The 23255-nt window shown below is 44.9% G+C and overlaps 1 long non-coding RNA gene across 1 annotated transcript; it reads left to right on the top strand.

Annotated features, from left to right (window-relative positions):
- Nucleotides 1-226: 226 nt before the first annotated feature.
- Nucleotides 227-11407, top strand: LOC147599501 (uncharacterized). Its single transcript, XR_015259564.1, has 4 exons — nt 227-359; nt 1458-1624; nt 9366-9541; nt 10119-11407. It is a non-coding gene; the product is annotated as an uncharacterized LOC147599501 (long non-coding RNA).
- The last annotated feature ends 11848 nt before the right edge of the window (nt 11408-23255 follow it).

Raw genomic sequence — 23255 nt, 5'->3', positions numbered from 1 at the left:
CAGCAGATGCAGCCAGAGAAGATGGCTGAGCTTGTCATTGCCGCAGTGTTTTTTTTTTCTGTTAGTTTTCTGAACTGGCTCATGGAAGCACCTCCAGTGCCAGAAACATCAGTGTATAGAGTAACAGTGGAATCAAGACCAGCCCTTCTGACAGCTGTTAGATTAAGCCAGCCACTATGGTTTACTCACTCCTGGTGTCTCCTCTTCCTTTCACAGGTGAGTCCCTGGCATCCCTGAATTTCTGCGATTTGCAACAGTCCTCCCTAATGAGTGAAGAAGTAGAAACTATGCTGTCCAGCGCAATCTGTGCGGCACTGTTCGCCACGGCTGAAACAGGCTACGTGAAAGCACACAAGCAAGTGGGTAGCTCCCGAAGTGAAAGAGGAAAACAAGTCTAGTGTGTGTTTATGAAGGCTGCTCAGAGAAGCTGGCCGTGTAGTTGGAATTGATGAAGACTTAACTTAGAATCTTTCATGGGTTTATTTTTCTGTCATGGAAGAGGAGTGGGCTTCAGCCTGGATTTTTTAATTTAGTTTGTGCTCTCTCTGTTCAGGGGCTGAGATTGCAGCACCTCCTCAGCACAGTACCTAAGGCAGCTCTTAAATTGGTTGCCAGACTCCTGCAGTTCTCACTAGAGCTAGTGTTTCACCTCCTGTTCTTTAGGCTAACTACATAAGGTGGATTGAAATTGCAGTGTTTCCTTGCACACATGCTTTTTTCTTTCTGATGTTTCATCACATCTCCCTGCTTTCAGCAGGCTTTTGTGCCTGATACAGCATGGAACTTTGTAGGGGAAGGCTTTGTAAAGTAGTTAAAAATTAGGAAGTGATGGGTAGATTGCCGGGGAGCTTGTAGTGTCTGTCTCTGGAAATTTTAGGAAGAGGCTGGCTATACGCATCAGCCATGCTGCACAACAGTGGGGCCTCTTTTAAGATGGGATGTGAACTGCTTGTCTTTGCACAATTCCTTCGCCTCTGCTTTACAAACAGTGCTTGCCGAGATAATCGGCAATGACAAATCCTCATGGAATATTGCAAGTGTATGAATAACCACCTAAGAAGTATTTGGAAATAGCTGCTCTTGGTATTCTGGGTTTGAGCTTCCAAACAAGAGTTCCAAATAAGTAAGCAAGAAGACGACACATATTCTCTTGTCTGTGGGTACCCTTTGGTGAATGGGCATGAGCAGCAAACCCATGCATAAGCTGTTAGGAATCCTCACGGCCTGTGATGTGGTCACACCGAACCAGAGCCTTTGTGTTAGATGTGGATGCAATGACTTTACTTTCTAATGTTTGACTGGCTTTAGAGACCATCTTCCTTTTTTCCGCTCTTGTTTTCTTTCGTGAAGCCAACGTTTCTTGTTGGTTTGGGGTGTTTTAGGGACTAGAGAGGAATGTAGGCTACTCAGAAGCACACAAGCTGTTTTGCTCTTCAGTAGTGTCCCTTCCTCTGCAGGTGGACAGAGAAGACCTGGGTGGAGAGAATCAGTCATGAGGCTGAGGAAAGCCACAGACATGGAAGAGAGCCTCTGAAACAGAATGGAGTGGCAGAAAGGCTGCGTTTTTGTCAAGGATTTGTGCATTGCATGAAATGAGATGATCCTGGCACCTTTTCTGCAGCTGGTAATTGCACGGGTTTTTTTTGTGTGCTTTGCTTGTTCTTTGTGACCCAGCCCGTAGCTCTTTCTTTGCTCTGAGTCTTTTGATTTGTTCTTTCTTGTTCTCTTCTACTCTTTGTGCATGAAGCACAAGCCAGAGGTGCCTGCTACCCCTTTGACATCATCTCAGCGGAACTGATGATAGCCAGACTTTGAAACAGAAGCAGCTGCAACATGGGGCCTCCCCAACAGGTCTCCTGTCCTGCTTCCGTTCTGTCTCCGTGCAGACATCTGGAGGAGCCAGCCTGCTCGCAATGCCATGGCTGCAGTTTCAGCCAGCCAGAGTCTTCTGCAATTTGCCTCCTGTGACACTGAGTCACAGGAGAGAGGAAGGTCTTGATTCACTGTCTCATAGGAAGTGCTCTGGCTCCAGGCTTCCCTTAGTGTTTCCTCGCTTAGACACCAGATCAACAACTTGAATAGAGTTCTTTGAGCTGTTGTCTACAGCTCACTGCCCCTCCCAGCGTGACAGAAAATGTCCCGTGGCACTGATGGTTGTTTCCTGAAGAAGCATCAACTGTATGAAGTGGAGTTGGTTGCTTTGATATTCCCTATTCATGGCAAATACTAAAAATGCTTTGTTAAAAATTGTGACCCTGGTACCAAGTTTTTTTTTTTCTTTTCTGTTTTTGCAAACTCCATCACTTGAGTAGTGGGGAAATAGGCATGTACAATAGAGAGGGTTCTTTTTTTTTTTTTTTTTTTTTTCCCCACTGCCAAAAGAAATGCAACATTTTAGGTAGGGAGGAAAACTTCCCATTGCTTTCATCAGTAGTTAAAACTTCAGGAAAAGTGTCTATCTGTGTTTTGTTTGTTTTTTTTTTTTTTTTTCCTCCTCTACCATTTGGGAGGAAATTTGCCACTTAGCCACCTTCTTGGAGGTGCTGGCCAGCTCTGCCTTGGGTTTGGTCCAAAAGTGTCTCTGATCTATACAACTGTCCTGGAAACATCACTAGAATAGTCTTTCCTGTGAGATTTCTGCTTCCTGCTGGGCTGACAAAACAGCTGGGTTCGGTGGGATTTCCCCTGTGCTTGAGGGGGACATGATGTGGCTGCATGGTAGCTGAAGTCCCAGGCTCCTCCTGAGCAGACGAGGAATCTGTAAAGACCACAGTCTACTTAAATACTTGTGGTTTTCACACTTGAGGGTTTTACTAGTGGGTATTATTTTAAATTCTTCATGGGTGGAAGGCAGCCTTTAGATTTGTCAATTTTATGAAAGAAATCTAGTGTTTGGAGTATTGTGCTGGGACCCCATAGAACTGTTTTGGGAAAACTAAGAATATAACCCTGGCCAATGTTGTTTCACTCCTTTATTCCTTTAATCTACTGTTGGCTCACCTGTGGCAGGTAGTACAGCCGGAGGTACACTGATAGTGTCACTCAGATATTGGGTGCTCTGATCGTGTTAGGGGCCACTGGATGCCCGTCTGAGACATACAGGGAGAGGACAGTTCAGACAGTTTTTTTTATTTCCTCCCTTCCCAACCAAAAAGCTAGAGCCCAGTTGTGCAGAACTGGGTTGGGACTCAGACAACCTGTTAATTTTACATCAGTGCACCAACTGCGGTTTGAAGGTAGTGGTTCTGTATCATTCAAGGTGATGTAGAATCCCTAAAATCTCTTTCTAAATCCCTGCTGCCTCCTGTCTCTCTTCCTCAGATCTGCTGTGTTGCAGACCTTGCTTCTATGGAATCTGCCAGCCTGGAAGGTGCAGCCTGCTGTTCAGATCGTATTTACAGAGGGCTCATGCTAGACTTAAACCCATATTATGTTTGTTCCTCTGTGATGCTTATATTTGTCTTGTACTTTGTCTGGGAATTCAGATTGTGTGTCTTGGCCGGGCTCTGTCATATATGTTTAATCCCAGCATCTTTGCTCTCCTGCAGGGACTTGCTAGGGAACAGGAAGTAAATGGAGTGTCTTGTAAAGAAGACTTATAGGGAGAGCTGACTGCCAGCCAAAAACCCCATCAGGCTATAAAAGCAGCTGTTTCAGCCCAAAGAATTTGTAAGCAGAATTATTTTCTTAGCACCTCATCATGCTTCCTGCAGGAGCTTGGGCAGTCAGACAGGTTTTCTGTCCTGGTAGGCTAGGAAAATGGGGTGCTTATTTAGAGAAGTTGTTGAATATTGCTTGGTGATCACATGGCTGGGGGCTGCATGCGGGTGAGGGGGAGAAAAAGTCTCCAGGTGTGAGAAGGGGAACACTTGGGCCAAATCAATACTGAAGGTTTGGAGTCAGGTTTCAGCCTTTTTCCTGTGCCTGCTAATTCCAAGCCCCAACTCGAGCTGGTTTGCTCACTTTTGCAGCTGGATCTGGAAGATAATGTGTGTGTGCCTGAGGTGCAGGAGAAAGCAGGAATTTTCCTAGGCTGTGATGCACAGTCTATCTGGAGGATTGGCTTTGCCCTGGCTCCGGGGCAGGGCGCGGGAGTCCCACGTGTCCGAGCATTGGTCCTGTCTGGAACCTCTTCTACGCTGAGAAGTACCTGGAGTTAGAAAGAGGGTTTGTCATTTGGGAGAGATTAAATGGCACAGGAAAGGAGAGAGACCTGCTTCCTGTATCTGACATACAGGTCCCGCTGTCAGTACCCTTATGGAAAAAAATTCTCCAGATCCTGACAACAGACATAAGGAAAACAGATTTGTTTGATCTAACAACACAGCCAAATGTAGTGGGCTGGTTCCCCTTTGCTCTTCGTTTCCCCACTGGCCTGCAGTGGGGAAATTCCTGATCTCAACACTCAGACGTGTCCTCTTTGCCAAGTCTCATCTTGCCAGCGTGGCTTGTGTTGAGGCTGTGACTGGGAGAGCAAAGCCTGGCAGCGATTTTTCTAAGACTGTAGCAATCCTTTGCTGGTGTCCAAGGGTCTGCTGTGGAGCTGCTGCTTCAGGGTGCCGGTGTGGAGCAGCAGGGGCCTTCTTGGCAGGTCCTGGCTGGGTCTGTCTGCCCTCTCTTGCCCCAGGCACTCATGCCCTTATGGAAGAAATGACTGAACCGTGCAGAAAGCAGCTCTGACACAGTTTACAGCCCAGTGTGTTAAGATAATGCCAATTGGTGCTGCTTGGCTGCATCGGCTGCTTCCTCTATGGTGTTGTTACTGTGTGGGGAGACAGCCTGTTCGTGATGCTGCTGTTACAAATATGATTTTCCACTGTGATTGTGAACGGCAGTGCTGTCCTGGAGACAGAGCGTGGTACCGCAGTTCACAGAGAGATCTGGGTTCTCCTTTTCTGCCTCTTTATGCCCTTGCAAGGCCCATGGGACTCTAACTTACATTCTCAAAATTTTCGATTTACTGTTTGGTCCCAGCTGACTCTGTTGTGCCCTGCATCAGCCTCCGGAAAGCCTGTGCCATGGGACAAGACACCTTTCAGCTGAAGTCAGTCACTGTTCAAGCTTGGCCAAGGTCCTTAGGTAAGGGGTAAATCTGTCTTTGTTTCTCAAACACAGCAGTTACCAGTCAGTTCAGGGTCGTGGATGGCACCACAACCACGTAGTGCAGAGCTGCTGGGGGGTACGTGTCCTCACCCCTGCCCACATATGTCTCCCCTTGGGGAATGGTTGCAAAATTGTTTCTCTGCAACTTTGATGGCACTTGCTGGCTTTCATTGCACTGCCTTATATTCATAACTTTGGTTGATGATGGCAGTAATTCAAGAACAATGTTAATAGTAGTTAACTGCTACCAGCCTTGCTGGCTGGCTGCTGCAGGCCACCATTTCAGAAAGCTCCAGAAACAGGGTGCTGGGGGATGTTGCTTGTCCTGAGCTGAGGCTTTCTTGCTATAAGCAAGCCTTTATTACAAAGCAAATGTTACTTCTACACTTGATTGTCTGAATTCTGTGGCACCCTTACACATGCAACAGGATGCAGTGTACTTTTCCTCCTGGCCAAAACTGTTGAGTATCATTTGCTGCGTCAGCCTAAATGCAGGGGTGAATTTCATGGGGAAAAGCGATGCCTGCGAATGGATGAAAAACAGATGAAAGCATAATATGAGCCAGCAGCTAGAAATTAAAGTTAGATAAATGTAAGCTAGAAATGAGGTACATGGTTTTAACAGTGGCTGTTTAACTGCTGGCACCAATTACAAAGACAGAGAGTAGTTCTGTCGCTTGAAGCCTCTGAAGAAACCATGTCTTGCTACCTCAGTCAGAAGAAATTTGGGACATCAGATGAAAGTCAAGAACATTTTTATGCAGGAGACCAATATGAACACTCCTGCTGTCCTCTGAATATCTAGTAATCTAAAGACAATCATTTAAAGGCACTCAGTACTCTTTAGAACAAATATTACTGTCCTGCAACAATCCCCCCTTCCCTCTCCTTAGTGCTGTTTTCCTAACACGTTGCTCTGAGCTGGCAGATGGCAATTAAAACCAGTGGTAAGCTATGTTCATTGAATGCCTTGGTATGACTGCGTAATGGGAGTGGTAGTGAAGGTCCAAACTCTTTCTTGATTTGACCTGAGATTTGGGAAATCAGTGGTTTTAAATCCGTGTGATCCTTGAATGGCTTTAGGCTATGAAAGGAAGTCTGGGCCTCCTGAAATGCCTTGCACCAGAAACACAGCTTTACTGTGAAGGACTGTGTTAAAACTTCTTTCCTAATTGAGTTTTCATTTGCTGGATACTTACTAAGTGTGAGAAACCTTCACAATTACTCTTAATGCTCATTTTTAGTTTTTTAAAATTTGATTTTGTGTGTCTCTAATCCTATTACCTATTTTGGGCTTAGTAAATTGTAGAAACCTCCATCTATTTCCTTTGACTTGCTGAAGTTAAGGGTGATGTCAGTGTTGTAATCTAATATCCAAGCATTACAGCTCTAGGGACGTGTTGATCCTCTCAGCAACCAGTGGACTACTCCAGGCTAACCAAGGGGTGATAAAATATATCTCAGCTTAACTGCATGCTTCTATGTAGGAGAAGTATCTTCCCTTACTTGACATTAGTCAGGAAACCTCTTTGGCCTGCCCTGAAGGGGTGGGGTCCCTGAAGTCTGTGGATAGCTGGGAAGGTTGTGGTGGATGTTTCTGTTAAGCTGTATTCTGTAAACGCAACACCTTCTTCTCCACCCAGTCATTGTCCTGCCATCTCCTCCCCACTCTCCCAAATCTCTTTTGCGTAAAAGAAAGTCACAATTGCAAGGGCAAACTTTCAAATTCCTACATGCTGCTTATGGGTGCTGTTGAGTTGACCAAATGGTATTTGAAAAGTGCTGAGGATCTCTGAGATCAATACAACAGATCGTGAGATCAGCTAGACGTATGACACCCTCACAGAGAAATGGAGAAATGTTGGAGGTCAAAGGTTTGAGTAATAGGATGAGGAAGTTACAGCCTCATGTCTGAGTCATGATCTTTCATTTTGCTATTCTGAGATGGGGATCTTTGTGCTTTTAGAAGAGCGTTAGTTTTGCTTTCTAAGTGTTCCCTTTAATTTCAAAGCAAGCCAAAGCAATTGTAAAATAGGAATGTTTGTCTGTGTTTTCTTTTTCTCCTTTCTGTAAAAGCCTTGTGAAAGCACAAGTCAAATTCACTTCTGGAGATGTAGGGCTAAGTCAGAGAGGGGGTGTTATGGTGCTTTCACACGCCAACACTGAATTTTGGCCTGCTATTGGCAAGTGACCTCCATCTTGCATCCTGCTGTGGGTGACCTTCCAAGTTCAGACTTAGAAGCTTCCATACAAGGAGCAATGGAGCAGTCTGGGATACTTCAGTCTGGAAAAGGGATGATTTGGGAGGAAATATGACAAAGATCTCCAAAATCTGGAGTTGCATGAAGATAGTGGATAGGGACTGACTGTTCTTGCCTTTTCATATGCAAGAACTGGAGGCCAGCAAATGTGAGCAGTGGGGTCACATTTCAAACAAATGAAGAGGGGTGGTTCTGGATGAACCATGTAATGAAGAGACCCCGAGAACTTCTTGTCAAAGAGTGTTGTGGGTGCAAGGTGTATACTTGTGTTCAAAGGAAGACAATAGTGTTTGAAAGCAAGATTTGTTAGAGACTGCTAAATAGACAAACCATCAAAGGCCAAAAAAAAGTCTCTTCAGCTGAAAATAATTGAAGGCTAAGTAAATAATTTGGATTTGGGGAGTGAAGTACCATAAATTTTTGTACTGTTCTTACTCTTTCGCAGATGTCAACTCACAGTTTTTGATGGAGACTGTAGTGGGCTAGGTGGATGCTTGGTGTGGCCTCATATGGCTGATGTAGGAGTTCTGAGACAGTTAAGCCTGGACAATATTGTTAAGTTTTATGGTCCCTCAAAGGAAGCATCAGCGCAACGAAAGCTTTCTAGAACTTCCCAAGGACGGCTGATCTCCTTAGAAATGGTTTGCAGGCTATTTCTAAATTGTCTGCAGTCTCAGTGATTATTTCCTTAGTGCCTTCCCTGACCCTATAAGCAATAAATGAAAAGGACTCAGCTTGCCCAGGGAAGTATCCCTTGAGTTATGAGGACTAGGAGGAGTAAAGAGTAAGTAAGTAAGGAGGTAAGGCACAAGAGGGGACAGAAGACAGAGGGGAGGTCTGGGTAAGGGTGCTACAGTGGGACTTTGGAAACATAACACTTGGCAAGCTGTGTTTTCTTGGAAAGTTTTGCCTGGCTCCAAACTGATAGGTGGCTGGGGGAGCTGGGCAAGAGTCCGCACAAGCTGGACTGGGCTAGGGTAGGAACTGGTGGTGAAACAAAAGCTCTGAGCTGGAAGGTCTGGACATGTCTCATTAATCCTTTTGCTCTTGAGCACAACCAACCCAAAAGGGTGATGCTGGGTGTTGGGTTTTCTCAGAATGGGAAGCCAGGCTCTCTCCATATATTGGTATGAGCAGATCTGAGAGCTCCTCAGAGGGATTTTTGAGGGGCTGCTTCGTGTTATGTCTACATGGACCAGTGTCGGGGAAATGCGTATTCCCAGAACTGTTTTTCTGAAGGCAAAACTGCAGGACTTTTTCCTTTATTTTTCACTTTAAAAAGACTGACTTCATAAATTTTGTACCTGGCAGAAATTGCCTCTCCCTTTGTGATGGCTAGAGTATGCTTTTGCAACCAGTTCTGTGTACACAGGGAATTAGGGAGCAGGTGACTTCAACTTAACCTTCCCTCTGAGCTTGAAGAACAAGCCAAGGCAATACAAAAGGGACCTTCTAAGAGACTTGTGCAGCTGCACAGCACTTATATTGGCCCCATGATCTGTTTATCTTTTGCCTTCAAGGAAGTGTCGGAGTTAGGGGAAGCTCCCCCAAGTGGGATGGCTTGAAAGACCGTATCCTCTGCTGGGAAGTGCACGTGCTTTTTCCTTTCTAAGCCATTTGATATATTTTTCCTTTCTTTCTTTCTCTTCCCCTCCTCCCCTGGCAGCAGGGTCTCTGGCCGTTGCATGGTTTTTATTAAGTCTTTGATTGTAAGTTTGTATGTTCTGACACAGGGTCAGAGAGTACCATAGTAGGGATAAAGCTGAGCAACAGAATGAAAGCTTTTTCTGGTTTTGATTACTGGACATCTCCAGTTATTGTGGAGTGCGTTCTTGGCTGGGGTCTGAAGACTGAGTTAAATATCACTTGGAATGGAGTGTACCATGATGCTCCTGGAACACTGAACTTATGCTCCTGAAATATGGAGCCGAGGGGGTGGGGAGAATTGTGTCTTGGCCAATTTCTAGCCTCTCTAATGCTACTGTCACTCTTATCCCACAGGTTCTGCTCTTGCAGTATCCATTGGAGGAGATTATTTAACTTCCCTTGCTGATATGAACAACTGCCACTGTTGTGCTGTTGGGTTTAGGTTGTTTGTCTCTAATGAAAGCCCCACGCTTAGCAACGAACTCAAATAACCAATTGCTTGCTCAGCTTTGCAGCTCTGTTATCTGAAGGTACAATCACTTCCTGCATCTTTGTTTGTCTTTGCCTCTGTGGGCTCTGCTGATGGTCTAGGATGTGTGGGTCTGCTCCTGCAGCTGCTTTTCTCTGCCCCGAGACACATCAGCATGCAGGGAGGAAAAGCAGTTCCTGGTTATTGCTGCATCTTCTTTCGATGCCCTAGACACAGGCTGCTCCGTAACATGGGATATCGTCCCTCTTATTTATGAGGGGGGAGCACAAGGAGCCTTGATGTATATTGTGAAGACTGGAGTTTGCACCTAAGGGGAAGAGTGGCAAAATCCATCTGTAACCTCTGGATAAGTGCAGAGAGGCAGAGGAGGTGTAAGTCAAAGGGGACTGATCCTCAGTTACCCAGTATGGCATGGGACTGTGGGCATCCCTCTTGGTGGCTGGCTGTGATATTGGCCAAGGCTGTGGAGATGAAGTGTCAGGGCCCTGAGTGTACCTAACAGGACATAATTGCCCTGATAAGCCTGCCATGGGGCCTCCACCCACTCCCCTACCCATGGCTCAGGGGCTCCATTTAAGCTCAATCCATGACTTTCAGTGGCTTCCTGACCTGTGTAGGTGTACCTGTCTCCCACTCCATACAGCCGTGCCTGTGCCTGGCCATGGACCTCGGACTGGGACCCTGACCCATGAGCTGACTTCCTGGTTTGATCTTGGACCTGCCTGGTGACCACTGGACTGTGTCTGACCCTGGTTACTGTCATTGGAGCTGACTCTGACCTGCAGTTGGACTTCCCAGCTTGACCTGCCTTATCGCCATGAATGATCTGGACTCTTGGTTGACCCTGGCTGCCATCTTCAGGCTTTGCTGCTGGTCTCACTTATGTCTTGTGGGACGGGGCCCTGGCTGGTGAGCCCGGTCTTGCTGGCTGAGTTATCCTCCTTGACTTCTCATTCTGTGGGGAACGGCTGGCCCTTCCTGCTCCGTGACCCTTGAGAGGACTCTATGGAGGGGTGATTCTATGGAAAGACTCATCTTGGTTTGAAACGCTTTCTCAACTAGTAGCACAGCAAAACAACAGCATGTGGCTTTGGGGATATCCTCTCTGCCCACTGTGGAAGGTGACACCATGCATCAAAGCTGTGCCTTCCTTCAAATCTCCAGTGTGGTAAATAGGTTCTCACCAGCTCATTCATTGCAAAGTTAATTAGCATTTTAGCCGTGGGATGTGATGTAGTTCTTAACCCAGCAGGCTGGCCAGGCAAGAGCTTCTCTCCAGCCTCAGGAAAGGATGTTTGGGGATTTAGGGGGTTGTTTCGTGTTTACTTTTTAAGCTGATAATACTTCCAGTGTTTTCTGCTGGGATCAACAATCTGCTCTGTGCTGTGGGGTTTGCAACCTCCCAGGATGAGAAGAGAAACCACTCTTTTGCAGAATCTTTGCTAAACAGGTTCCCTGAAAATATGAGGAACTTGTGATTGCTCGCTCCTTGGAAGCAAAGATCATGCCAGATGCATTTACAGAAAAGAAACAACAACAATCAACAGTAGACAGGAGGAAATGGCTCCTCCGAGAATAGAAGCCAGACTAAGGGGAGAAACATGCGTGGGTTAGATAAGTAAGTTTTATGAGAAGAGGGGAGAAAATGCTGAGAAAGCAGGGGTAGTGAAGGAGGGACCAAGGGGAGGGGAGCTGTTGCTGTCTCAGGAGGATAGAGGCAGCTGCACAGGGGGGACTAGCCCCCCCAAAGAGGTCTACATGGGGCTTGCAGTGCCAGAAACCTGTTTTCACCTGTGATGTGTACTCTTAATTCAACACTGTTTTGTACTGAATCCCTCCTGCTCCCCTCTCTTTCCTTGTGAAGCTCATCTCAAGCTATGGCAAATAAAACATATTTTTCCCCTTTTCTGTGAGGCTCCTAACTTCACCTGTGCTTGCAGATATTGGAAGTTTCAAGCTCTTGCTAATGTTCAGAGATTTACAGCAAAATCCTCCCGCATGTGCTGTGCACCTCAGAGAGCAGAGTGTAAGGGTTGTTCTGGGGATGGCTGAGAGATGTCCATGACCTTTCAGAGATCCCCATTTGTCACTGAAGGATAAGGTGGGCTAACTGTGTTGTCACTGGGAGCCTCTGCTCTCTTGTTCTTTCCCAAACAAAGGGCTTTGGGTGACCAAGGAGCCCCTGTTGTGTTTGCATGCTGTAGCCCCAGAGGAGATTCACTGGGTATACTACATGCAGCTCCCAAGGCACACGTCCTTGTCAAGGTAATAATTCACACCACGTTCCTCTGAAGCTTTTCTGACGATTGTGGAGACAAATCAAGGTTGAGGAATCTTATTGTTGCAGAAAATAGAGACAATTGTGGTATTCCCACACAAAGTCACAGAAGAGTGCTTGTGTTGCTTGGGATTTGGGACTGGATTAAACTGGAAGTCTGGAACTGGGGAGATGGGAACAACTTGAATCAAAACTGAAGAAAATTTTCCAGTGATCTCTTGTGAAACATAATTCACTTACCCAGCTAATGGGTGTTGTATGACTCTTAATTATTGTAAAACCAGAATGTGTTCCTGCTTCTAAACTTAGTTTGCTTTTTTTTCTTGCACTTTATTGAGCAATTTTTCTTTTGGAGATCTTAAATCTTGTCTATATTATTACTGTCGCTAATCTGCCCAAGTAAAATGTAAAGTAACACAACCCCGATCTGATTATAAATAAGATCTTAAAATTATTCCTAGCTTATCTCAGTTTGGGCTTCTAACGTGGGGACTGCATTGGGGCTGACCTGATGTTGGGAAAGTGTTTCCAGCTGTACAAGCACTGCAGAGATCCTCTATCAAGGCTCGTTCCTACAGCCTGGACTGTCCACAGTGTCATCACAGGGGAAAAAGATGGGTTCTTAGTATGTTTATTAACTTGTGTGTGTACTACCAGGTCAAGGTGGATCCTAAGCTCCCTGCCACCTCTAAGTTGATGTGCTAACATGTCTACAGAGCTCTTGCGTATACGAGATACCACCTGTTACCTGCTAACTGAAATCAAGAGTATGCATTTATTTTCAAAGAGTTAATAATCACTCAGATGTGATGTTCTCCTTTGCTAGGCTGTCCTGACCCACTATAGCAGGTGTTGACCTTTTGAGGAAGCTCTGCTCTGCAGTGGATGTTGCTCTAGGTGAACCCATTTCCCCCCGTTCCTCTTCACTGTATGGGTGGGGATGTGGTTCCCTCTGAAAATCATGAATCAGCTAAAGCAGCACAATGCTTCTTAGAGGAGGGCTGACTGTAGTAACAATCTCTGCTTCCATTCACTTTTTTAATTGTATTGTGAGGTGAATCTAGATTACCACCCAAGAATTGCATATAATATCATGAGTCAAAAACGTCTTTATGGTACATTTTCTTATGGAATGCTGATTTGCCAAATTTACCTGCACACCAGTTTGCAGATATTTCCATGCAAGACTGAAATGATTTGCTTTCAGAGGGGCCAAGTAAAGTATCGGCTCCTGAGCTCTTCTACACTGGCATCTCACAATGAGACAGATAGTGCCGCTAGCTCCAGAGAAGAGCTGGATTTTACGTGTGGGGATCTGGAGTAATGGTAACCTCAAGCTGCCTGTCACCTGCGACTGCTAGCAGGGATTCCCATATAATCCTGCCTCGCTGGAAGGTGTGTGGGATAAGAATGCTTTCCCTCAAACACTCATTCTGGGTTGTGTAAAAGGCAAGATTCAGATGCAAAAAGGTTTTATGGCAAATCTTGTATTCCCAGTGGGTCTGATGCTGAAAGGCTGCTCTTACATTAGACATCCCTTGACCAATGGTGGTTACCCTTTGGCATATCCACCAATCTCATAAATTAAGGATAGCTACTTTTTCAACTAATTATTCCTTCAATATACATTTTATGGTGGATGCTTCCTTCCATGCATCGTGGATACGTGATAATAGCAAGTTCATTGGAAGGGGAGCTGGGAATTAGCAGCTCCGCGGTGGCCATAAGCAGTTATTTTCTTCCTTATTTGACTCTGCATGATGCTATTAACCCTGATACCTATTCTCTTCCTGGGATAAACTATAACCAGAATATGAGGAGTAGGAATCCTTTCTACTGCTTTTGCGTGAGCCTCAGCAAACTCTTCTATCTCTTACCTTGTAAATGTGAAGTAGGCAATTAGTAGAAGTAACTTGCTTCTTGAGTTAGTGTGCTCAGTGGCTTGACCTGGAGACTTCTGTGTTCTGAACTTCAGACAGCAATCCTTAGCTACAAGCTTGGATCTCTTACAGAAGAAAGTAACAGGTAGCTGTCCTCCAAAATGAGCTGCAGAAAGTTAGTGTAGCTATCCTTTGCAGCTTTTCCTTTTTGAAAAAAAAATTGTCATCACTGATTAAAGATTGCTCTGAACTGAGGGATTTGCTTTAAGATGGCAACCACATTTCTGAATAGTGTGAAATGTTGGAGATGGAAGAGAAAAGTACATAAGGAAAAGCAATTTTACACCCCTAGGAAGCTTGATAAAAAATACAGCAGATGTTGCAAAATGCTGCAGCTGAGAGGTGGCAATCAGACTTTTCCAAAGGTAAGTTTGCTTTCTAGCTGGAAGGTGTCACTGGAGGAATGATTCCAGTCTCTTAACTGAATGGATACAGTCTTCCTTCCAATATTGCTGAGTGGAGCTTTGCTGCTCCCCTTGGCTTGTTGGGTGCTGGAGGAAGGATGGGGCTAGTGGCTGGCTCTTTGCTGTCTAACAGAAGGTGAATTGTGCCGGTGCTGCAGGGTGAAATACAGACATTAGCTCAGCGTGTGCCTGGTTGCTTTATGGGATCCTGCAGGAGCGATCAGCACTCACATGGGGTATCTGGCTGCAGCCCAGAATATCTAAGGGTGGTGGTTCCCTCAGAACATCGGTAGGAATAGGCTGTGAGGCAAATACTTGGGAGTAAGGGAAAAAAAAAATCAAGATAATGGGAATGAAACTTTAGTCTTCAGCACGATGTGACAGGAACTCTGGGTTGAAATCTGCTGCTCCTCAGAAACAGAATGGCTGGTTGATCTCTGTTCTTATCTATAAGATACGTTGTCAGCTTTTCCACTGACCTTCTCATGGCTTTTTCAGACAGCTGGATCAGCTTGTCTTCTGCTGGAATGACCTATTATTTATCAGCTGATTATCAAGGGGTTTACTAAAAGCTTGTGCCAGGGGCCAAAGAGTCAATATCCAGCAACATCTGTACTTCTTCCATTATCCCTAGGAGGTGAATTGTATGTGGCGTTTGGCCCTTGAAGTAACCTGAGCTTGTGAGAGGTAAGCACGTTTCATCTGTGAACTCAAGACAGACGTGAAGTGTGTAAATGGCTGTCTGCCATCGTTTGGTTGATTCTGAGTAGGAAGTTCAGTGTTTGCTTGCTCACGGCTCCCATCTCTTCTGCTATCCAACCCCCCTAATAAACATAAAGCTTGCAGTGGTATTGAGGTGGGACAAGCAGGTAGCTGACAGGCAGTGAGAAGAACCTGTATTCAACTGTCTTACCCCGTCACCAAGAAATACTTGGGAAAAAAAACTCAATGGCACAGCCTTTCAGGGGGATTTCTGTAGCTCTTGCTTAGTTATACACAAAGGACCCATGAGGTGAATACATTCAGAAACAGTCCTGACAAAATGGAAGGCTGAGGCCTGACAAATATGCAGCACATGTAACAACTGAACAGCCCAGGTGATTGCTGGAGGGAAGGAGCTGTGGCTTATTACCTAAAAAAGGGAAAAATTATATCCCAATATAAGGGATGCAGCTTTGAGACATTCATCTTCAACCAGAACCAGACATGCAATCAGAAAATTATGTTTGTTTCTATCTTCCTCATCAGTCATTTAATGAAAAATAATTACAATGGATTGATCCTCTTGAATGTTTTGAACTTATCATCCCAAAGCCAAAACCCGTCAGGACACTGCTGCTGCTTTTCTCTTGTAAAAAGGGCACATCGGAGTAGACAGTCAGTTGTTCAGAGCTGAGTGTTGGCAGAAATAGTCACTCACATTCCCAGCCAGGATCTCCTCCTCTTCGGGACAGTCTTGTTAATGTTAATAAGCTTCTGTGGTTTTGGACACCTGGAAGCTGAGAAAAATCTTCAGTTGATACCTCAGGATGTACTGATTGGTAAGAGATTATGAAAGAGGGGATGACATATTATGAATTGGACAATTCTATTTGTGTAAAAATCTGCATTTTTTGAAAGCTTTGAATTTTGCAGAAAAGAACTTTAATCTACAAAATTCCACTTTTTTTTTTTTTCCTGAGAAAAAAAGTGGAATTTTATAAAAGAGAAACTGTTTCATAGTAATTGATTTCTCTGTTTTCTTCTGGGTGGGGAGGAACTACAGTATCCTGTGATGCTGAACGAGATGTGCTAATACAGCTGTTAATTCTTTATTTCCCTTTGTCCCCAAGAAATTTTTACCTGTTGAAGGGTTGAGTAGACTATTGAAATGCTCCCTTTTGGCATTGTGTAAGTCCACAGGAGCTACTGAAATGGAATTGAGATTCCCAAACCATCACCCAGATGGTTGGGGAGAGAGATCTTGAGTGATTGTTTTTTGTTAAACAGAGAGAGAGAAATGGGCTGAAGTTTTGGTGCAGGGAAAAATGGGCAAAGTGGGTGAGGATTACACTTGGTGCTGTTGGACGTGGAGAGGCACCCTCTGTTCGTTAGCAGCCTATAGAATATTTTCCCAGTGAAACACCATTGTGAGGGCATGGAATATAAAGTTAAAGAAACACGAATAGGGATGAGACTTATTTACTAGTAAGAAACCATGTTTCTGAGGGCTTCTGGGGAAAGAGCGTCATTTGGTTATTGTGAAAGAGCAAAACCGTCTTATCTATGCACCAGCCTTTGAGAAAAATGATGCCATGTCAAAATTCCCCCACATTCTTTTACAGTGCATTTGTTTTCTTTTTATCAAGAGTTTTGGGAAGTAAGATGTTGTGGTTTTCATCTCTTAAAGCTGTACTGCCTGTTTGGATGTTTGTCCCACATGGATCAAAATTGTGAACAGGGAGACTAATGTTCTTCATCCATCGTCATGTAGTAATTTGCTGTGTAAGACTTGCCTCTGAAGACAACTGGAGAGGTCTTCATCCCTTTCTAAACTCCTGGAGATCTCTGAGCTCTCAGTGTCCCCTCTAGAAAAGACAGTTTGGAATGCAGATTGTGCAGGTCAGGGTTTTTCCCCCTGTAGCTTTTATCAGAATGGCATTACTTTTGTGTATCACTTTTTATCTCTACTTTTCCCTCTGTTCTGAGATATTCCATTGCCATCGTGCTCTCAGAAGCATCTATCTAGTCCCAAGGAGATTCTTTCCGGTCCTGAGGTAAACCAGGTAAAACTATGTGGTCAGTGAAATTGTCATTACTTGGTCATGGCAGCAGTCTAGATGTCTTTCACAAAGAGATACTTGCTCTGAGAACCAAATACATTCTCACCTTTGAAGCCCAAGCAGCTCTGTCGGATTCAGTTAATTAGAAACACACAAGTACACATGTTCTGGAGTGGCTTTTTGCTGTTTCTTACTCAGTGAATGTGCTAGAAAGTAATTTTTATTGTAATGCTGACTGTTCAAATTGAAAATTACAATTGCTATTTTTTTTTTTTTTTTTTTTTTGCCAGAGCTGGGCTTCTAGATGATGGGAGGTGTTAAATACCCAAGGTGTTGCTGCATGGCATGCCACCCTACCTCTAGCTCCAAAGCCAAAGAACCTGGTCACTAGAATTTTCTTTGTCTTAAGAAAATTGACTAGCCTTAAAACTGTACAAGAGCTTGAAATTGATAAATAATACTCCAAATAATCCCAACGCATCATTGAGTGGATCACTGATGACAACACACAGAGCTAATTGTACTGTTCAATTATGTTAACAGAGTTTCAGGGGAAACTGATTAAACTACACATCCTGTGAGCTGGGAACAGCGGCTCTGGAAAATGCCCACCATCTGGAGCCTGCTTGTCTCCAGAGCTGCTTTTCTGTCCCTGGATCATCAGTAGATGAAATATTTTTCCTCCCTGAAATTCAAATGGGGAAAACCATAAGAACTTGTAAATCCTGGCTTCCAAAATGTATTTTCCCAGCTCTGCTGAGCAGGAATTTGCAGCATAATCACACTTTGATAGACTTGTGCTTTTGGTGAAATAGCGATTGTGTTATAAGGGAAAGGTGAGCGTGGAAGGTGGAGAAAATACTTCATTTTGAGCTGCCCTTCTGCAAAGCACTTCAGTTGCCTTAAAACCTTTGGATCGAAAAGTCTGAAAGAGCAATCTGGAAGACAAAAGAGAGCAGGAGATATACAGAGCACCAATGACTGGGAGTGGTGGAGAAAAAAATCCCTTCCACTGTTCTGGGAAGCCAGAAAGGGTGAAGTGCAGCTGCCCTGGACAATGTCTCCTAGGGAAAATTCCTTCTTGGCCTGAAGTTTGGCACCAGGAGACAGGTGAGGTAGTCCTCAATCAGCCCTTGAAGGAGGAAATTGAAAGCAGAGATAGGAACAAGCTGTGGGCAATTTGAATTGCTTTAATTATTCAATTAACTTTGCACCAGTGTGAGTGATGAGAAGATGGAGAGTTCTGATAATGCAGTGAACTATTACTAGGGAATCCTCAGGACTTTCAGCACTTCTTGATGACTTTCCTGATAAAAGGGCTGTTACTGGAATGAAGACCAAAATCATTGTAGGAGCCCTTCAAGTGCTGAGTTCAAGAAAGGTGGCAAGTAATTCTTGGGAAGGAGAAGTTTCCCTAAGCTCCTAGGCTAGCCTCACCTGGGCTTTTCTGCTTGCTGGGTACAGTTACTCTTCTAAAACATTTTACTCCCCGGTCGTGTGGGGTCAACCTGGGGTTCCTTACAGGCTGCACCTGCACTCTAGTTTTCAAAGCCATTGCACAGAATAATGCCGGTGACTGGGGAGAAGCACTGCCAGCTGATGGCTTAGGAGATGTTGTGAGCCTGAGCAATGACTGTGCCTGGCTTTCCCAGCCCAGCAGCCAGGAAGAAGGGGACTGAGCTGAGCTGCTTTGCAAAATCTTGGGCAGCCACCTTTGCTTCTTGCACAGCTAGGGATTCCCTACTAATGTCCAGATTTTGGTCTCGGCTGTATATGTCAGGAGAGGTCTGCATGCTTTTAGTAATGGTAGGGAGGGTCAGGCTTCCCTTGCTCTACTGTGTGGTGACTCAAGACCCAGGTGCATCTAAAGAGGGTTGTCTAGAATGCATATGTAAGGATACTTGGAGCCCTTAGCTTTGTGAATAACTGCTTATAAGGGCTTTAGAAATGCAGTAATTCTGTCAGCACTGCTGTATACACGCTTTCCTCACTCGTCTTTCTTTCTGTTCTATTGCAGAAAAAAACAGAAGTAGCCATAAAGCTGTGCTTGAAATAAAGCCAGATAGATGATTGTGTGGCCTCAGCCACCTGGTGGAAGGCAGGGTCACCAGGGGCATGTAGGATCTGTGCCAGCAGTGGGACCCACTAATTGCAGTGGCAGGTGGTAACTGTTAACCTTGATTTGGTGCCTTGAGGAGCTGGGGAAGAACTGGGATCGGGGCAGACTGGGGAAGAAGGCCTCTCTGAAATGCAGTTAGAGCTGTGCTGGTTGAACAGGTTTGGGGTTTCTTTGCTTTGGGAAGCTTGGTCGCTTTGCAAGCGCGAGAAGAGGAGAGAAGGGAGAATACACTTGACTTCTCACACACGTGGTAGGTTTCTACTGTTTTTATTTTCCTTCAGTGTTGGAGACTGGCAGACCCTAAACAGTGTAATTCTGTGGGTCTGTGTGTATGTTTAAAGGCTGGGGCCAAGCTGTGAAGGCATCTCTCAGGGAAGAGTATTTTTACTGAGAACTCGGTGAATAATGAGTTGAGATCTGCCTCAGGGCCTGTGGTGTGCTGGGTGCAGCACCACTGGGAGAGCTCCTGAGTTAAAGGTGATTGTGAGTAAACAAGTGATCTGGGTTTTATTGACTGGTTATCTTGCATGTATCTGAGGAAGGAGCTCTCTCTCTTCCCCAAGTGCAATGCCCTCTCTTTGGTGCTTGCCTTGGGACATTTTGCTCTGGTTGTTCAAATAATAGGACTGTTGTTCTGGCTTCCTGTTCCTGATTAGAGCTTCTCTGACCATGCTTTTGCCTGAAGTGCTTCAGGAAACTCTACAATTTCAGCTCGTGTGCATGGGCTTGAAGAGAAGAGTGTTGGATGTTGCTGATGGAAGGGCAGGCCACGTGGTAGCAGGGAGTACAGTGCAAGCCCCTGCCCAAACACATCAGTAGTGGCTGAAACCAAACCTCTGAGTTATCTGGGTAGCTGTTTGCTCACAGGATGCACAGGTCTGTAGGACTACAAAAAAATCCTGGAGACACAGGAGTCAGCTGCACAAGCTGTAAGGGAGCTGGAATGCAGGAATTGAGAGCTGAGTAAATTGTTGCCCTGGAGGGAAATTTTGAGAAAGGGAAATAAGTTATTTCTGCAGGTGGTTTTGGGTCCTGTCCCCTTGTAAAGTGCTGGCTACAAAGAAACCAGGATGGTAGAAGTTGGTAAGAGGTAACTGCGCAGGTCAGCAGAGGAATTGAAAACTCAGGAGTCCCAGTCTCACGGTACTAAAATCCAGGAGCAGTAAAACAAGGACAGGTAGGAGAGAAGCACAGGCTGCTACTGGGATCTGTTTATAGCACTGAGATCTGTTAAACCTGTGTGAAAACCCTGCAGCCAAAGAAGGTGCCATTCAGGAGGCTCAGCAACACGAGCAGAGTTTGCAGTCCCCTTACTTGCTTGTTTGGAAGCTATCTCCAACACAAGCTGATTCAGCCGATGGGCGACACGCTGAGGAGGTGGGATCAGACTGCTTTTAATTGAAGTTCCTAGGTCTGTTTGAGTTGCTCAGCTGCTTGTTTCAGTGATAAATTACAGCATGTTCTGATAATATTGTATAGGCTTAAGTGTTGGTGGGTCAGTTGTGATAAAACATCCCCAGAGTACCGGTGAGATGATGCCTAGGCAGTAGCTTGTAACTAAGCTAAGCTGTGTGTGCTGTAAGCAATGGATCAACAAGAAAAATAAGCAGCGGGAGAAGAGCAGGCCACGAAGAGAAGTGTTTCTGGTGAAAAATGGTTTGGTTTTTTTTTTTTTTTTTTTTTTTTTTTTTTTTTGGCAGAGCATGTGGAGAATGTGGGTGGTTTGACTGGAACATATTTAGAGTTCTGTCCCTACCGTGGCTGAGGGAGTGAGCAAGGGGTGTACCATCCTGCTAGGCAGCAGTTCCTCATGGGCATTGCTGTGTAACAGATACATGTCCAAGCCACCCTTAACATGTCCATTGCTCTTAAAATAATAAATCTCACTTACTGCATCATGTTCCAGTGCATTACAGATCCTGCACAAAAATCAGGAGGGAAAACAAAGATGCAGAGGAGGGCTATCATGTGCTCTAGGGAGACACAAGGTCTCCCTACTACTCAGCCACTTCCGCACGGTGCAAGGACCACCCTGCTTGGCCCACCTCGCCACTCTGGGGGGTTTGCTGGTGTCTTACAAGTTCCTCAGGAGCAGCCTTCTAGACTTCAGCAGCCCAGCGTGAGCTATTTCCATCCTCCTCTGCAGTGTAGCAGACATCTCTGGCATGACTCTGAGTCAAACTCTGTCAGTTGGCCGTCTCAGGAGCACATGCACATCTCATTTAGGCCTTTACAGAAAAGATGCACAATTCCCTTTGTGCTTGCATAGATTTTCCACAGTGTGGTATTTGGCAACTTAGTCACAGAGTTACCTTTGTGTTTTAAGAATAGATTTAACTACAGTTTCCGTGGCTGTACTGCAAAAGAAAGACTTTATTTGTCTTAGCACAAGCACCTTGGTACGAGTGTCAGATGTGCCAGCAAGTATGTGCTTAATTAAACAGGCTCCTTAATAGGTTTTGTTATCATCTTAGTGCTCTGCACTTGAACCGTGTCTCTTAAAGGACTATTTAATGAATTTCTGAGGCTATCTGACAAGTAATGTTCTTTGCTTGCTTGTTATGTAAAATTCATTAATGTCTCCCTTTGCATACATTGTTGAATTACAAATATTATGACTTAATTAGCTTATTGCAATTTATGAGATGGTGGAGGGAGGTTTTTGTTTTTTTTTTTTTTTTTTTGTTTACTTACTGATCTTATGCAGAGCTAACCTATTTAAAACAAACAAACAGAAACTCAAGTTGTTTTGGTGTCCCTGCTGAGAAATACCTCCCCTTGACCCTCACCACCTGGGGACTTTTCCATAGCTTGCTAACCTTTACTGTTCCCATAAAAAAGGAGAAAATCTGCTAGCAGTAAGCAAAGCTTTTGTTTTAGGGCACTGGCAGAACTCAGCCAACATCATTGCTTTGAGCACAGAACTCTGAATGTGTATTTTCTTCTTAAAAGCAGGTCTCTCTAGTCCCTCTTTCGAGTGAAAAATAAGTATTAGGGTTAATTCCTTAGCTGGTGTAAATTGAAATACTTCCATCAGCAGCTCTGAGAAAGGGCCAGAAAAGTACCCCAGCTGTTTCTCCTGTGCTTCCTTGGGAGTTCAACTTACTCACACTACTAGAAAAAACTGCCTGTCATGGGCAGGCACAAATCTTCCAGGCTGTCTGTATCTGAAATGCCCATGCTAACAGGGGTGGAGAAAGCTCAGTATATGGCAGCCGTGGGCCAGAAAGGGCACAATGTCTCTTAAAGGTCTTGTCTAGTGCAGGTGACTTTAGATAACCATCAGAGTGAAGTACCATGTTCCAGTTGTACCTTCTGTTGACATGTTTAATTTCCTGTATCTTTACAGCTGCCTCGTGTTACCATCCATCCAAGCTATTCAGATCTGCTTTCCTAATCGGAGATTTTGATGGATGGGGAAAATGTGCAATGGGTCAGAAATCACAGTCAAATGGTTTCTGCAGGGTGCCACTAACTGTGGTGCATCCTGGATGTGCTGGGTGTCTTGGTACCCACTCCCTTGCAATGCCACAGCGTCTGGTTTGCGCTGGGATGGAGATCAAGCAGTCTGAGCCCAGCAAGACAGGGACTTAACTAGATTATTTGTGGCGGAGGCAGAGGTGAAAGTAATAATAATAGCTTGCCCAGAGCCTATAGGGAATCTGTGGTAGAGAAACACGACTCTGCTCTAGATCTTAATGGGAGAAGCATCCTTTCTTCCATGTGTATTGATTTTCAGACTCCTTCATGCTCCATTTCAGAGTCTTACGTCATTATAACTTGAGAAAAGTTGAGGTGCTGCAGTGGTCTTTCTCTTTTCCTTCTAATCTCCTTCTCTTCTCACAGGTACATATTTTGCTCCTCGTTCTTATTTCCTGCTATGCAGTGCACTGAACTCCTTTGGAAATCAGCTGCACCTAGTGACGGCTGGACCTGTTTGGAAATTGCAGCTGCAAAAGCCAGACTCTCCAGTGTAACAAGGCCACTAAACTTTCTGTGGAAATTTTTTAAGCTGGCTTTATCTGCCCTGCAGAGAAGTACAGGGCGAAGCATTGTTCCTCCTGCTGATGACGCAGACTGGAATTGCTTCTCCTCAAATGCTGCCTGCATTGGGTTGAAGCTCAGCTTTGTCTTGTCCTAATCCCTCAGTCAAGACCACAGCAACCGCACTAAGTTAGAGCACCGGCAAATTGCTGAAAGAGATCAAATCTTTGACTAGACTCTGACCCAGTGTCTCAGCCTCAACCCAAA

Source organism: Chlamydotis macqueenii, chromosome 10 (genome assembly GCF_036417535.1).
Source record: "Chlamydotis macqueenii isolate bChlMac1 chromosome 10, bChlMac1.mat, whole genome shotgun sequence".
In the NCBI taxonomy this organism is placed as follows: domain Eukaryota; kingdom Metazoa; phylum Chordata; class Aves; order Otidiformes; family Otididae; genus Chlamydotis; species Chlamydotis macqueenii.
The sequence above is the reverse complement of the archived record's forward strand: the minus strand, read 5'-3'. Positions and strand labels throughout refer to the sequence as shown.